The sequence below is a fragment of the Molossus molossus genome, unplaced genomic scaffold (assembly GCF_014108415.1).
Source record: "Molossus molossus isolate mMolMol1 unplaced genomic scaffold, mMolMol1.p scaffold_m16_p_3, whole genome shotgun sequence".
NCBI classification, from domain to species: domain Eukaryota; kingdom Metazoa; phylum Chordata; class Mammalia; order Chiroptera; family Molossidae; genus Molossus; species Molossus molossus.
The window spans coordinates 111,068,998-111,086,789 of record NW_023425366.1 but is presented as its reverse complement, the minus strand read 5'-3'; the positions used below and the strand labels follow the sequence as shown (position 1 = coordinate 111,086,789).

Below are 17,792 nucleotides of genomic sequence, written 5' to 3'. Positions count from 1 at the left end.
ATACCCAACTACCGATAAATTTACCCAATCAGGGTGCAGGCGCAACTTCTCGGGCCCAGCAAGCGCTTTCCAGCTTGACCACACCCCTGCGATGACCATCCCCAACAGGAAATTCACTAACGGCAACTGACAGGTCCTCATTCTTTAAGGGTGGGTTAAAGACACCTAAAAACTGGCAGTCTCTGTATCCACAATAACAAGAAACCATTCACCGCGCGTCCTCGATGTGTGTCCCCCGCGCAAAAAAAAAAAAGCGGGGGGATTAACCCGAAATAAATGAGCCACGCACTCCGCATGCATCCTCCCCGCCCCCAAATCCAAGACACTGAATTAGGGGAACCGTGATGACCGGAACGGACATGAATAATGAAAAAATAATGTTTTTTAGTACAATAATCAGAAAGGAGGTATCTAACCAACGGAAATGCAAGCATGGGATGGGAGAGAGAAGCAGCCCTTTGCTCCCCACTTCCCGGAGTCGCGCCCCCGGCTGAGTCCCCCCCACCTCCTCGAGAGCAGGGAATGGAAAGGGGAGGGGACCCCGGGGACCTCGCGCGCGCGCCCACGTCCGCCCGACAATCTGTGGCCCGAGCGGGGGCGCGCCCCCGGACCTTTCCCCCCGCCCGCCGCGGACCCTTTGTGGCGGAGCCTCTCCGCCACGGGGCCTCCTCAGGGGACCGTGCGCGCCGCCCCTCCCCCGCCCGGGGTCCGTTACCGGCCGCGCGCGAGCACAAGGCGGCGGCGGGCGCGCGCCGGGCGGTTCACCGCGCGGGGGAGGGGCGGCACGCGGACCGGGCCGGCAGCGGGGGTGCGGGACCCCGGCGGTGCCCACCTACCTGTGGGGATGGCGGCGCCGGCCAGCGGGCAGGAAAGAGGACAACGGCGCGCAAGGGAGAGGGCGACAGCGGTGGCGGAGGCGGCCCCAGTGCTCGCTCGCAGCTTCCCTCCGCGACCGGCGGCGGCGGTGGCTTCTCGGCGCCCGCGCAGCGCCCTCTGGCGGCGGGAGGCCGCGCGCGCCGCCCGGGAGACGCCGCCATTGGCTGTGCCAGCGAGCGTCGGTGCCGGGGATGGCCGCGGCGCCACGTCGGGCCGGGCGGGGACCGGGACGGGACTGGCTCAAGCGATAGCGACCCTCGGCCTTACAGACCGCTGGCCCGTCCCAGAATCGAGTGCGGGATCAACCGCGGGCTGGGCCGCCGGATTGAGCCAATAATGGGGTCAGGTCGTGTCCGGGACACCGGAGTACTGCTAACTGCGGGAGGGTGGATGTATAATTCAAATTAATGTGCGACTTGTGTGCTTTTTTTTTTCTCCTAGTCTGCGGCCCCAGGGTTAGAACCGCATCTAGCAGGGAACTGACCTAGTTTCGGGGATCAGGAAGCCTTCCCAGAGAGACTGTTTATTTAGCAAGTGCTATCTAGTGTTTACTATTCTGCGATTAGTAACTCTTTGGAGCCTCAAAACAACTATTCTTGTCCCCATTCCTACAGATGAGAGGGAGCACGGAGCTCAGTGGGAGCTCTGGGATGGAGAGATTGCCTCCCACCCTTGGAAGGCCTGCCTCCCTGTTCTCCAGGTCCCAGCTCAAATGCCACTTCTCCCACCTATATTTTCAACAGCCAGTTGCCCCTGTGGGCAAGGCCCTCACCGTGCTCTGGGACTCAGCAGTGGCCAGTCCCTGCCCCATGACCGTTTGGGGGGTGGGGAGGAGACCAAAAGGACATAACGAAGACCATTTGGAATGGTGAAAACCAAAGCAACTAAAGCAGGGTGTTGTAACAGTGATGGGAGGGCTAACCAAGGAGAGGAGATGAGTCAGGGAAGGCCTCTGAGAAGGTGACGGCAGAGCTGAGATGGGAAATGTGCCCCAGTAAAGGGAAGAGCAAGTGCAAAGGCCCTGAGTCAGTGACACACATTCAGGGAGAGCTGATAGGGAAGGCTCCTCTCACCAGAGGCTGCTCATCACTCAAGTCTCCGCTCAAATGCCTTCTCTTAGAGAGACCTTCCCTGACAGCCCATCTAAAATTGCTCCTTAACATGGTACCCAATTTGGTCTTCTTTTAAGCAGTCATTGCTATCCGGAATGACCATGTTTAATCATTTGAGTACTTATTGATGGTCTGCCTCCACCCATAGAACAAACACTCCTCTTGTTTTGTTCTGTATCCCCACCCCTAGAACAGTGCCTAGCACTCTATAAACACTTCTGAATAGAGCCTTGGAGCTAAGCTCTGCAGGATGAACAGAAGGTAATAGCTACAGGGGTGCATGGAGAGAGTGGAAAACATTTAAGTCAGAACTTTTTTCTTTTTTTCGTTTTTTTTTTAATTTTTTTATCCTCACCTGAGGACATTTTTCCATTTCTGTTCAGATAGAGTGGGAGGAAGAGAGAGAAACATCGACGTGAAAGGGACACATCGAGTGGCTGTCTCCCACACGACTCAACCAGGGCCAGGGACAAACTGCAACCGAGGTATGTGCCCTTAGTGGGAACTGAACTCCGGTCTCTCTGGGCCACAGGCAACACTCTAACCGCTGAGCCAAACTGGCCAGGGCTCTTTACGTTTTTTGTTTTTTGGGTTTTTTTATCCTCATCCGAGGACATTTTTCCATTTTTTGTTCAGACAGAGTGGGAGGGAGAGAGAGGAAGAGAGACAGAGAAACATCGACGTGAAAGGGACACATGGAGTGGCTGCCACCCACACGACCAACCAGGGCCGAGGACAAACTGCAACCGAGGTACGCGCCCTTAGCGGGAACCGAACCCGGGTCTCTCCGGACCGCAGGCTGACGCTCTAACTGCTGAGCCAAACCGGCCAGGGCTCTTTCTGTTTTTTTATCATGGAATTTTTTGTTGAATTTATTGGGGTGACATTGGTTAATAAAGTTATATTGATTTCAGGTGTACAGTACCATAACACATCATCTGTATATTGCATTGTGTGTTCACCACCCCCAGTCAAAACATTCTGAAAGGCCAGGAAGACTGGACCACAGAGAACTGGGAGGGGTGTTAGGGAGATGAGACCAGATGAGCAAGGGCCAGGCCCTGAAGAGCACAGAAAGACACCTGAAGTTGGATATTATTTGACAGTATAACAGAAAACTCAATGGGATTGTATTAGTTTTCTCAACCTGCTGTAAATCACCACAACCTTAGTGGCTTAAAACAACATATTTATCTCTAAGTTCTGGAGGTCTGCTGTCAGAAATGGGTTTCACTGGGCTAAAGTCAAGATGTTGGCAGGGCAGGTTCCTTCTGGGGGTTCTAGGAGAAAACCCGTTCTCTTGCCTTTCCCAGCTTCCAGAGGCTGCCCACGGATTCCTTCGCTCATGGTCTCTTTCTTCAGAGCCAGCAATGACCAGGCAAGCCTTTCTTGTGATGCATCACTCTAACTCTGCTGCCATTGTCCCAACTTCTCTGACTCTCCTGCTTTCTTCTTTCCCTTATGTGTACCCTTGGGATCACATCGATCCCATACAGATCAGATCTTCCATATGTATAGTTTGTATACATTTGTGTTCTAAAGTAAAGAAGGCAAACAGGACTGTTCTTTTTATATAGGTTTTGTTTTTCCTAAGGCATGATAAATTTGTTTGTGATTTTAATCTATTGAGTCAGGACTTAAAGTGGCTTCTGGTTACCTTGGTTTTTCTTTTTTTTTTTTTTTTTAATCCTCATCCGAGGACATTTTTCCATTTTTTGTACAGATAGAGTAGGAGGGAGAGAGAGGAAGAGAGAGAGAGGGAAACATCGACGTGAAAGGGACACATCGAGTGGCTGCCACTCGCACAACCAACCAGGGCCGGGGACAAACTGCAACCGAGGTACATGCCCTTAGCGGGAACCGAACCCGGGTCTCTCCGGACCGCAGGCGGACGCTCTAACCGCTGAGCCAAACCAGCCAGGGTTACCTTGGTTTTTCTTTCAGCAGGGCACCAAATTAGGTATCTGAGTGAAAGAACCTCATCTCCTAACACTCATCTGGGATGATTTTTTCTTGGGTCATGGGCTCTTTGGACAGATGCCACACCTAGACAGTAATAGCAGTAGTGGTTCTGTTTTATATATAAAATTCCCCAAAATTCTCAGCTGAAACTGGCATGCGAACATGACCAAAGTGTATTTTTAAATATATATTCACAATCTAAGTTCTCTCCAAAGGAAAAAGATGTTATTTTTTTGTTTTGTTTTTTTCTTTATTGATTCTAGAGAGAGAGGAAGGGAAAGAGAGAGAGAGAGAGCGATAGAAACATCAATGAGAGAGAACGATTGGCTGCCTCCTGCATGCCCCCCACTGGGGATTAGGCCCACAACCTGGGCATGTGCCCTGACCAGGAATTGAACTGGCAGTCTCTTGGTGCATGGGTCGACACTCAACCCCTGAGCCACACTGGCCGGGCATAGGTGTTCTTTATTGTTATAAACACCATACTCTTTCAAGCTCTTCCAAATAAATACAAAATAAATGTTATGGACTTAATGCTTGTGTCCCCCCCCCAAATTTATATGTTGAAATTCTAACCCTCAACATGATATTAGTAGGTGGGTCTTTGGGAGGTGATTAGGTGATGGGGGTGGAACCCTACTGAATGGGATTAGTGCCCTTGTAAAAGGGACAAGAGAGGGATGCTTTCTCATTCGAGGACACAGAAAGAAGATGGTCATCTTCAAGCCAGGAAGAGGGTCACCCTAGACACTAGATCTTGATCTTGGACTTCCCAGCCCCCAGAACTGTGAGAAATAAATATTTGTTGTTTGAGCCACCCAGTCTATGGTATTCTGTTAGAGCAGCTTGAAGGAGAGGGATTTTGGAGTCTGGAGAACACAGGTCAAATCCTAACTCACTCCTTATCCATCTGGATGGCTCTTGACCAATTTTTTTTTTTAATTTTCTTTATTGATTTGAGAGAGAGAGAGGAAGGGAGAGGGAGAGAGAAACATCAATGAGAGAGAACATCGATTGGCCGCCTCTTGCATGACCCTCACTGGGGATCTGGCCCACAACCTGGGCATGTGTCCTGACTGGGAATTGAACTGGCGACCTCCTGGTGCTTGGGTTGAAGCTCAACCACTGAGCCACACCGGCCGGACTTGACCATTTCATATATCTCAGAGTCTTAAGTTTGTCACCTCTAAATGTGAAGAATGGTTCCTCTGGCATGGTGAGGAGTAAATAAAATGTATGTAAGGCACTTGGCAGAGAGGGTGCTCAATAAGTAGCCATTATCTCTCCCTAGAGGTCTAACGAATGGATTAAACTTTTCAGCATAATCTTTGGAGTGGGAGGTATACTTGCAGCCCAAAGAGATTGTGAGGCATGCTCCCCAGTCCCTCAGGGAATTGCTGACTTTGGGGAAACTGTTCTTGAAGGGTATAATGAAAAGGTGACAGATATCTTAGGTGCACTGCAGTGAGAAAATGCTTGAGTGTCACTGGCTTAAAAATGGAACGTAGGGGAGAAACTGTCAATCTTGTGGCCATTATCATAATATTGCCTACAAAAATGGATTGATCGCAGGGGCAACCTCAAATAAGAAAGAATAATAAAAAATGATCTGTTTGCAAATATGACATACCTATACAAGAATAGGAAAACCTTCAATCTTATAGCACTCAAAACATGGAAAATGTAAGCTGTTTGCCAAATGAACACACAATACATTGACAAGCCACATACATTGAATTTTGTCAGTATTCATACAGGAACCTATGCTGGATTCTAAATGTGCAACATTAAAAAGTTTAATAATATATTTCTTCTTGAATAATGAAGTGAGTTGAACAATCAGTGTGAGTCACCTGGACCGTATTTCTTCCAAATTATGCTTTGATGAAATGCTGAAGTATAAGACAGATACAAAATATTGACTGCAGCGCTGGCCAGTTTTGCTCAGTGGTTAGAGTGTCAGCCTGCAGACTGAAGAGTCTCTGGTTCAATTCTGGTCAAGAGCACGTACCTCGGTTGCAGTTCATCCCCTGCCCTGGTTGGGATTGTGCAGGAGGCAACCAATCAATGTGTCTCTCTCACATCAGTGTTTCTGTTTCTCTCTACCCTTCCCTCCCACTCTGTCTGAAAATAAATGAAAATATATCCTCAGGTGAGGATTTAAAAAATTAAAAAAGAAATATTGACTGGATTTCTTTATTTGGCTTTGTAGGTTCCTCTCCACTTTCTCTTAGTATTTATTGTATGCTCTTAAGCTTTGAAAAATGGCTTGCTAAAAACTTGGCTTACAGGCTGGTTGCCTGGACATCACTTTAAATGTGTAGTTACGTGCAAGCTAGCTTCTAAACATTATATAAGGCAAGAGAGCCCTAATAATCCAAGAAGAAAAAAAAGGAGCAGGTACATAAATAATTTGGGAGATTAGAAAATAGACTTTGTATTTTACTTGCCTGAGTTTTTTTCCCAGTAATTCTTAGGCGCTCTCCTGAAGGATGCTCTGCACACTGGCAGGAAAGCAGATCTTTACTTCTAAAGTGAGTTCCTTTGGTTGTCAGCATGGATTTGATACAAAGTTTAATGCCACAATGTGTCCCACCATTGTGGCATGTGGGAAGATACCTTTAATACTCAGAAAAACAATTAGTCTAAGTCTAGTAGCTTCTGGAAATGAAGGGGCATGAGAAGTCAGGAGTGCTTTCTTCCCAGACCCAGGTCCAATTCTTTCACTGGCTTCTTTCTGCCCTAAAGTTGGGAATGTGTTCTATCTCCCACTCTATACCTCTTTCTAGCTGATTCTTCCTCCCCCTATTCTCTGATTATGGAGTTAATCCGAACATAATTCCTACCGCCTTCAGCCTATGGAATTTAAGCCACTTCGAATTGGTCTTTCTGGAGTTGTGGAAGAAAGTTGGGAAACTCCATTCATCTGTTCAACAGACATAAGTGCCAACTATATTCAGGGGAGTTTGCTGGATCCCCAAATCTACCTGTCATGGTGCCTACACTCAAGATACTTAAACATGCTGTTTCAAGATCCCACCAAGATGAGGGTTTGGGAAATGGGCTATAGAACAAAAAGGAGCGGAGACCCCTGTGATTAAGCAAAAAAAAAAACAGATTAAAGGAGCTTGATCTGTTGAGATAGAAGGTCCACGATCTTTCTCTCTTGACATGTGAGGTTGTTGGGACATGTATAAATGAGAATTAACATGAAATCAGAATAAAACACATCTCTGACTCTTCAGTTTAAAAGATGCTTCAACCCTGGCCGGTTTGGCTCAGCGGTTAGAGCGTTGGCCTGCGGACTAGAGAGTCCGGGGTTCAGTTCCCTCTAAGGGCACGTACCTCAGTTGCAGTTTGTCCCCGGCCCTGGTTGGGGTCATGTGGGTGGCAACCAGTCAATGTGGTGTCTCTCTCACATCAATGTTTCTCTCACTCTCTTCCCCCTCTTTCCCTCTAGTTCTATCTGAAGATAATTGCAAAAAATGTGCTTGGGTGAGGAAAAAAATAAAATAAAAGATGCTTCAGTGAGCCCTGGCCAGTTTGGCTCAGTGGTTAGAGTGTCGGCCCATGGACCAATGAGTTGCGGGTTCGATTCCGGTCAAAGCATGTACCTTGGTTGCAATGCATCCCCAACCCTGGTCGGGGTCATGCGGGAGGCAACCAGTCGATGTGTCCCTCTCACATTGATGTTTCCCTCTCTCTCTTCCTCCCACTCTATCTGAAGATAAATAGAAAAATAAGTAAATAAAAGACGCTTCAATTAAAGAAAACTGCTGTCAGGCCTCCTTTAAATCAACGAATCAACAATAGAATGCTAACTTTCAAAAAAAGAAAACATGATCAAGGATCATAATTTTACAGTCTTTTATATCCTTGGCAGGATGCCAAGGCTTATTAGGAAATTTGCCGAAACCATAAATATAAAAAATGCACATGTCCTCCCTTGAGTAACCACATGTATGTTTCCAAAAATATATCTAAAGCCATTTTCCCTTCTGTGAATGTGTTAAAAAATGTACTTAGCACGAATCCATGTCGGCTGCTCGAGACTTATTTATAGCAAAATTTTAAATAAACATATTTTAAAGACATTTCCAAAAAGGAATAAATGTGAATAAATTCTAAATCTAAATCATGGTAATGTGCTTGTACTATAAATTTTAAATAATAATGTAAAAACCCGAGCCAGCTCTGCTCCCTAATTTTTAGCATTCCATCCTTCAAGCCTGATATTTAAGGCATGTGTCTTCATTAGAAGAGTTATTTCTGGAAGCATGTACTGTTACAGGTGCATATGTGCAGAGAACCAAGTGTGTGTGTGTGTGTGTGTGTGTGTGTGTGTGTGTGGTCGTCCTTTGGAGGAAAAATAATTTCAACTAAGATTTTCATGAGTATGTTTCACATACGTTTATTACAGGGTAGGCTTAAATCTCTAGTTTCCTTTCCAGAGTATGCATATATAACTAGTTGTTAGATATTCTGGCTTTATAAGAGTTTTCTATGCTTCTCAATTTAAATGTTAGTTTTCTCCATCTCATCTACACTATCAGTGAAGTCTACACTGCTTTTCTTCTGCTTTGATCAGGACATTTTATCCATAGTACACATTACAGTGGTTTAGCACCATTTTATAGGAGGACGTTGAAATCTAGCAATCAAGTCCCTCAGTGATTCAGATACCCTTTGGGGGCCAGTTCCTTCTCAAGCACTTTACTGAGGTTTTTTAATTTGTTTGTTTTTAAGGAATTCAAAAAGAGGTATGTCAAGAATTTTTTAGTTGCAACGGATCTTTAAGTAGTGAACCCTACTTAAACCAGGGTGAGGCAGAATGCAAATTTATGAGCTCATGTAACTTAATCATCCAGGTAAAGTTGGCCTCAATGTCATCACAGCCCAGTTGTTCTCTATCTCTGCTTTCCAACTCTGCTTTCCATTCATTTGTGGCTGGTTCTTCCAAGGAAAAGTTCTGGTATCTGAAGAAGGGCATAAGTGAGTGGCACATATGTCCAAAACAGTGACTGCTATAGGTCTTCTGCTCCTCAACCCCATTGACATTCCTGGCTTCCACGGTCACTTCTGCTGATGGCTCTTGACAGGTATGTCTCTAGCCCAGATCAGTCTTCTGAGCCCCAACCCTATATGTTCAACTGTCTACTTAGCATCTCTTTTTGGATATCTCAGAAGCATTTCTATTACATGTCAAAAATGGAACTCAAGGCTTCCCCCTTTCCCACATGACACCTTCTTAGGGAAACCTTCTCTAGACACATTCAGTGAATGGCATACCTCCCTCTAAGAACTGGACGCAAGTGCAAGGTTACATTTGTTTGTGTGTTATTTGATTCATGTTTGTCGCTCTCACTAGACTGTAAGTCCCATGAAGGCAGAGGCTGTATCTCTTTTTCTCAATGTTGTATTCCATAGTGAATGGAACACAGTTATTCAATAAATATTTTATACACTACATTAATATTTATTCATGTATTTACTGAGAAAAGTTGTCCACTACTGTAAATACTCTATTAAATAAATAAATAAATAAATAAATAAATAAATAAATAAATAAATGGGGGTGGGGGGAGAGCACGCTTACTAGTTGGACATTAATTGAAAGTACAGCAGACCATATGGGTTGGTGGTGGATGGAAATAAGTTATTTATAAATGTGTACTCCTTCATGACCACTGGTCTGCAACACAGAGATTCTAAAAGGAATTTTAAAGGCCATCCTGAAAGATTTCTATGAAGCATGAAGGCTCTTGGAAGATATGTGAGTCTAAAAGAATGCATGTAACATTTTATATTTAGTTATGAAAAGCAAGCAATTATTAAATATTAGTATATCTGTGGTGATTGAGATGTCAGTGGGAAAGACATGATCAGCCCAGGAATAAACAAAGCAAAGACAGATAAGATCAGAGAAAAGGCCAGGGAGCAAAATGCAAAGACAAGGAAGGAAGAGTAAACAATAAGATGTGAGCAGCCAGGGAGAAAACTGTTCTTCAAGGAAGTGAAGGCTAACCCAAGCTCAATGTGTTTACAAACAAAAGTAGCACTTCTGAAGGTAAAACTTGTGTTATGTGCTTTTTTACCACAATTTTAAAAATAGAAGTGGCTGCTCTGAGAATTATCTGCTTCATTAGACAATTAAGTAAATTCTTAAAAGGCTGTGATGTAAAACAGCTTTAAAATAGTCAGGAACTGCCCAGCCGGTGTGGCTCACTGGTTGAGCATTGACTCATGCACCAAGAGGTCGCCGGTTCGATTTCCGGTCAGGGCACATGTGGGCCCAATCCCCAGTGGGGGGTCATGCAGAAGGTGACCAATCAATGTTCTCTCTCATCGATGTTTCTCTCCCTCTCTCCTCCTCTCTCTCTCTCTAAAAAATCAATAAAGAAAAAAAATTAGCCTTGGCCGGTTTTGCTCAGTGGTTAGAGCGTTGGCCTGTAGTCCAGAGAAACCCAGGTTTGACTCCCGCTAAGGGCATATACCTCGGTTGCAGTTTGTCCCCGGCCCTGGTTGGGTCGTGCGGGTGGCAGCCACTCAATGTCTTCCTTTCACGTCAATGTTTCTCTCTCTCCCTCCCACTATATCTGAACAAAAAAATGGAAAAATGTCCTCAGGTGAGGATTTAAAAAAAAAATTAAAAACAGGTTTAAATCATTTTAAAATAAATAAATAAAAATTAAAATAAATGAAATGAAATAGTCAGGAACTGCCATTCATACTAAGAATCCATTTTGGAAGGCAAAAGACCCTGGAAAGATATTAAAGATTGAAAACAGAAGTTAAGGGGAAGGATATGGAAAAAGTGAGATGCAAGAAAAAAAATGAAGTGGGTCTAAACAAACTCAATATGAAAAGATTGAAAAGTAAGAGTGCTAGGGGAAGAAAATGTAAGATGTTTCCCATCAAACTCTGAAAGCTTTTCTTCAGAATATTCTGAGAGCACTCTGGTAACATTTGAAACTATCTGCACATTTTAACAACCTCGATCTAAAGAAAGGAGGTGACATCTGGCATATTCATGGAATTCAGTAATTATTACACAATAGTAAAATGTATTATTGCATCAAAAAATGAGTAATCGATGTAAACCATTATTAATAGTTTGGTCTAAGTTTCTATAACTAGTTATCATTAAACTTTTTTTGCAAGATCAGAACCAAAGTGATATATGATAAACATGTAATCCAACTTATGTCTTTTATGTGTACATATACACTATTGCACAAACATTATTTTGTGGATATAATTATTTATGTTTTAATTATGGACTACCCACTTACAATGTTTAATTCAACCCAGGTTATAATTAAAATTTTGATTTAGTGAGCTTCAGATCAGGAATGCTTTATTGTATTGGCAGCAGCTGATAATTTCCAGGCCTCTATCCATTTTCTTGCATCACTTCTAGATTAATATTCAAAGTGTTGTCCATGGACCAGCAGCATTAGCACTTTGAACTTGTTAAGGACCTAATTCAGTCTGGAGAGGGGCCTGGGTTTGGCACTTCTTACAAACTCTTAGGCCATGCCAGTACTACTGGTCCATGGGCCACATTTTGAGAAGCAAGGTTCCTCTAAAGCAGCGATTCTCAAACAGGTTGTGGGTCACAACCTGTTTGGGGGTCGAATGACCCTTTCACAGGGGTCGCCTAAGACCATCGGAAAACACATATTTCCGATGGTCTTAGGAACCGAGACACCTCTCCTCTCTCTGTCTCCAGGCAGGTTCGCCCACATGCAGATATGCCCATCTATAGATACACCCACATATGAGTACCCATTGTGATGACATCATTGTGCCAACCCCATCACATACACCCCGTACAAATATAGGTGTATGTGACAGGAGGGTTGGCTCTATAATGTACTTATGCGGACCAGTCACACATGTGTAGAGAGCAGCTACTGTGTAGAGAGCAGCTACTCTGTCAAACGTAGCTACTGTGTTGAAAGTAGCAGTATTGGAGGTAAAATGACACTTCATGAATTATAATTACTGGGTAAATGTAAAATCATGTACTGTAAAATCATCAACTACTGCAAAAAATAAAATATCTGTCCTATGGGAACTTAATCTGGATGCTGATTGGTCTTTTTATAGCTGTGGTTGATGTGAATACTGCCCCCTTGTGATGGTAACAGGTATGTAAAAAAAACAACACAAAGAATGTAAATCATAGGAAACTTTAATGAACTGTATTGACTAAACTATGCCATGTATTAGTAAAGCTATTTGTATTAGTAAAGCTATTGTTATATATTATTTTCATTAGCAAACCATCCCATGACAATGGATCCTGTAGAGAAGAACGTTAAGAAAAGAAAATATAGTGAGCATTTTTTACATTATGGTTTTACCTCAGTAATTACAGCAGGAATTGAGAAATTGCAATGTATTATTTGTTGTGAAGTTCTATCAGCTATCAAAACACCATTTTGATAGCAAGCATCCCAGCTTTGCCAGCAAGGATGCCAACTATTTTAGAAGCAAATCTGATGGTCTCAAGAAAGCCAGACTTGACACTGATGGCAAGTACCACAAACAAAACTTAGCAGCCTTTGAAGCTTCATATTTGGTGGCACTCAGAATCACAAGAGCTATGAAACCTTACACCATTGCTGAGGTTTACTGTTGTGGCCAAAGACATTGTTCAAGTTATGATCGGAGACAAATTTGTTACAAAATTGAGTGCAATTTCCTTATCAAACGACCCTGTCCACAGAAGAATAGATGACATGTCTGCTGATATTCTTGATCAGGTAATCCAAGAAATTAAATCTGTTCCATATTTAGCATCCAGCTTGATGAATCTACATACATTACAAATTGTTCACAGTTACTGGTTTACATGAGGTATATTAATGATGGCAACTTTAAAGATGAGTTTCTTTTTTTGCAAACCTCTTGAAACGACAATGACCGCACGTGATGTATTTGACACAGTTGGTTCATTTCTGAAAGAGCATAAGATCTCTTGGGAAAGGTTTGTGGTGTTTGCACAGATGGTGCTCCAGCTATGCTAAGATGTCTCCCTGGATTTCAATGTTTGGTACTGAATGAGTCACCAAAATTTGTTGGAACTCACTATATGATTCATCAGCAAATATTAGCAACGAAGACGCTGCCACAAGAGTTACAAAAAGTAATGAAAAGCGTCATAAGTTCTGTCAGTTTTGTGAAGGCAAGCACTTTAAACAGTGGACTGTTTTCTCAACTGTGCAATGAGTTGGATGTGCTGAACAATGCTCTGCTATTTCACACTGAAGTGAGATGGTTGTCGACAGGAAAAGTTTTAAAACGTGTTTTTGAGCTTCATGATGAACTCAAAATGTTTTTTAATCAGAAAGCAAGACCGCAGTTCAAAGCACATTTCAGCGATAAAAGTGAACTGCAGAAAATAGCTTACTTGGTTGACATCTTTGCCATCTTGAGTGAGTTAAATTTATCACTGCAAGGACCAAATGCAACATGCCTCAATTTGTCTGAAAAGATCCAATCATTCCGAATGAAACTTCAGCTTTGGAAAAAAAAAAAAAAAAAATTGGATAAAAATAAAATTTACATGTTGCCTACCTTATCTGCTTTCTTTGAGTTGAACCAGACAAATGGATTACGATGATAATTTCTGTGAAAGAACACTTGCACATGCTTGCAGATGAAATTTCATTGTACTTTCCAAATCTACCTGACACCCCATTTGCACTTGCCAGAAGCCCATTTACAGTCAAAGTTGAAGATGTTCCTGAGACAGCACAAGAGGAGTTCATTGAACTTATTAACAGCCATGCAGCGAGAACTGATTTCTCTACAATGCCAGTTACAAAATTCTGGATCAAGTGTTTGCAGTTATATCCTGTTCTGTCTGAGACTGTGTTGCACCTTCTTCTTCCATTTCCAACAACACATCTTTGTGAAACAGGGTTTTCCAGCTTGTTGGTTATGAAGTCTAAATACAGAATTAGACTTGTTGTCGAAGATGATCTTCACTGTGCTCTTGCAAAGGCTGCCCCGAGAATTTTTGATCTGGTGAGAAAGAAAAAATCTTGACTTTGGCTTTTTACATATACTGTCACAAAATGTAGCAAAGTACTTTATTATTATTATATGAAGACTGTTACCTATGCTACACCATGCTTCAAGACAAAATTTTATTTATTTGCAATTAGAAATAAATATTTCACAATATATAATTACATATTGTTTTTGTGATTAATCGCTATGCTTTAATTCTGTTCAATTTGTAACAATGAAAATACATCCTGCATATCAGATATTTACATTACGATTTATAACAGTAGCAAAATTACAGTTATGAAGTAGCAACAAAAATAATTTTATGGTTGGGGTCACCACAACAGGAGGAACTGTATTAAAGGGTCGCGGCATTAGGAGGGTTGAGAAACACTGCGCTAGAGAATGTCCGTTTCCTTCCTTAAATTCTATTCATTTTCTTAGGGATTTTCTACCTAAAAAAAGAAGAGTGGAGTATCAGGATTAAAAATATTCCCAATCAGGAAAACAAAACAAAACAAAAAAAAAACCTGTGCTTGAATGTGGCAGTTTTATAATTCTTTTTTTTTTTTTTTAATTTTTTTTTTTTATCCTCACCCGAGGACATTTTTTCCATTTTTTTGTTCAGGTAGAATGGGAGGGAGAGGGAGGAACAGAGAGGGAGAGAGAAACATCGATGTGAAAGGAACACATCGAGTGGCTGCCACCCGCACAACCGACCAGGGCCGGGGACAAACTGCAAACGAGGTATGTGCCCTTAGCGGGAACCGAATCCGGGTCTCTCAGGACCGCAGGCCTACGCTCTAACCGCTGAGCCAAACCGGCCAGGGCTATAATTCTTATTTTTTAATATGACCAAGTCCTTTCTTCGTGAATGACAAGTCTTGGAGGGGTGGGGGGGATTAAAGAGGGCTATAGCAGGCCACTAGTGACACTCTGTGGCCAGTTCTTATAATTACAATAGCATTTTTGGGGTCCCTTTCAAAAGCAAAATTACAAAACCCGATATTGTTTTTTCATTTCTCTGGACCACAGGCCGATGCTCTAACCACTGAGCCAAACCGGCCAGGGCTGTTTTTTCATTTCAATAGTCTATTTAAATACTATTTAAAATTTTTAAACTTTTTCTTTTGAAATAATTATAGATTCATAAGCGATTGCTCAGAAATTTATAGGAAAGTCCCATGTGCGTTTCCCTCAGCCTCTCCCAATGTTAACATATTATACTATCAAAACCAAGAAATTGACATTATTCATATTTTATGAGTTATATCTAGACTCATTTTTATAATAGTATGCTTTAAATTTCATTTTAATTAATTTTATATGTTAATTATTATTGACATACACTATTACATTAGTTTTAGGTGTACAACATAGCGATTAGACATTTATGTAACTTACAAAGTGATCACCCCATAAGTCTAGTACCCATCTGACACCATACATAGTTATTACACTATTATTGTCTATATGCCCTATGCTGTACTTCACATCCCCATGACTGTTTTTATAACTGGCAATTGGTACTTCTTAATCCCTTCACCTTTTCCACCTATCCCCTCAACCTCTCCCCGCTCTCACCTAGCAACCGTCAATTTGTTCTCTGTATCTATGAGTTTGTTTGGGGGTTTTTTGTTTATTTATTTTGCTTTTTTAAAAATTTCATGAATAAGTGAAATCATATGGTATTTGTCCTTTTCTGTCTGACTTATTTCACTTAGCATAATATCCTCTAGTTCTATCCATGTTGTCGCAAATAGCAAGATTTCATTCTCTTTATAGCCCAGTAGTATTTCATTGTATATGTGTACCACTTCTTCTTTATCCATTTATCTATCAATGAACACTTAGGTTGTTTCCATATCTTGGCTATTGTAAATAATGAGTAATGAGCAGAGGGGTACATGTGTCTTTCAAATTAGTGTTTTGGATTTCTTCAGATAAATACCCAGAATTAGAATTGCTGGATCATACGGTGGTTCTATTTTCAATTTTTGAGGAACCTCTGTACTGTTTTCCATAGCAGATGCATCAGTTTACAATCCTACCAACAATGCACTAGGGTTCCCTTTTCTCTACATCCTCACCAACACTACTTGTAGATTATTAATGACAGACATTCTGACAGGTGTGAGGTAATATCTCATTGTGGTTTTAATTTGCATTTCCCTAATCATTAATGACACTTAGAATCTTTTCATGTATCTATTGTCCATTTCTATGTCCTCTTTGAAGAAATGTCTATTCAGGTCATTTTTAATTGGATTATTTTTTTTTTTTTAGTATTAAGTTATATGAATTTTTTACATACTTTGGATATTAACTCCTTATTGTATGTGTTATTGGTGAATATCTTCTCCCATTCAGTAGGTTGTCTTTTTTTTTTTTGCTGTGCAAATACTTTTTAGTTTTATATAGTCCCATTTATTTCTTTTGTTTTCCTTGCCCAAAGAGACATATTCAAAAAAAATATTACTAAAAGCAATGTCAGAGAGTTTACTGCTCATGATTTCTTCTAGGAGTTTTATGGTTACATGTCATAATTTAAGTCTTTAACCCATTTTGAGTTTATTTTTGTATATGTTCTAAGAAACTTGTCTAGTTTATTTTTATTTTTTTGCATGTGTCTGTCCACCGTTTATTAAAGAGACTATTTTTATTCCATTGTATATTCTTGCCTTCTTTGTCATAGATTAATTGACTGTATAGGTGTGGGTTTATTTCTGGGCTCTCTATTCTATTCCACTGATCTATAGATCTGTTTTTATGCCAGTACCAAGCAGTTTTGATTACTATAGCCTTGCAGTATAGTTTGATACTAGGTAGTGTGATACCACCAACTTTATTCTTCTTTCTCAATATTGCTTTGGCTATTTGGAGCTTCCATATAAATCTTAGATTATTGGTTTTACTTCTGTAAAAAACTTGGTATTTTAGTATTGGTATTTTGATAGGGATTGCATTGAATCTGTAGATTGTTTTGGGTAGACATTAAAAAATTTTCTTTTCTTTACTGATATTAAAGAAAGAGAGGAAGGGAGAGGGAGAGAGTGACAGAAACATCGATGAGAGAGAACATCAATTGGCCGCCTCCTCATGCCCCCCACTGGGGATCAGGCCCACAACCTGGGCATATGCCCTGACCAGGAATTGAACTGGCGACCTCTTGGTGCATGGGTCAATGCTCAACCACTGAGCCACACTGGATGGACTGGGGTAGACATTTTAATTATATTAATTCTTTTTTTTTTTTAATCTTTATTGTTGGATGTAAAATGTGTTACAGATGTTCCACATTTTTCCCCCACTCACCCCTCCTCCCCACTCCCGCCCCCCTCCCACCTTTTCCCACACTATTGTCTGTGTCCATTGGTTATGCATATAAGTTCTTCGGTTTATTTCTTCCCATCCCCCAACCCTTTCCCTTTGAGGTTTGTCAGTCTAGCAATGAATTTGTACTTCTTAATCCCTTCACCCTTTTCACCCATTCCCCCAACCCCTCTCCCAACTGGCAACCAACAAAATGTTCTCTGTATTATGAGAATGTTTCTACTCTACCTATTCATTTTATTTGTAGATTCCATTGTTGATAGATATGTATTCATTGCCATTTTGTTTGTTCATATATTTTATATTTTTCTTCAAAAAGACCCTTCATCATTTCATATAATAACGGTTTGGTGGTGATGAACTCCTTTAACTTTTTCATGTCTGGGAAAGTTTTTATATGTCCATCGATTCTAAATGACAGCTTTGCAGGATAGAGTAATCTTGGTTGTAGGTTCTTGATTTTCATCACTCTGAATATTTCTTGCC

The 17,792-nt window shown here is 41.6% G+C and overlaps 1 protein-coding gene across 2 annotated transcripts in view; it reads right to left on the bottom strand.

The window, feature by feature from the left end:
* The window catches only part of ZC3H7A (zinc finger CCCH-type containing 7A), a 43,957-nt gene extending 43,029 nt beyond the window's left edge, over window positions 1-928 (bottom strand). Inside the window, exon 1 of one of the 2 annotated variants that reach the window (XM_036280430.1) lies at window positions 837-928. The gene's annotated coding sequence lies outside the window, so the exon portion shown is untranslated. The remainder of the gene's footprint in view (window positions 1-836) is intronic. The other variant, XM_036280431.1, reaches the window with a different exon arrangement.
* Window positions 929-17,792: the final 16,864 nt, after the last annotated feature.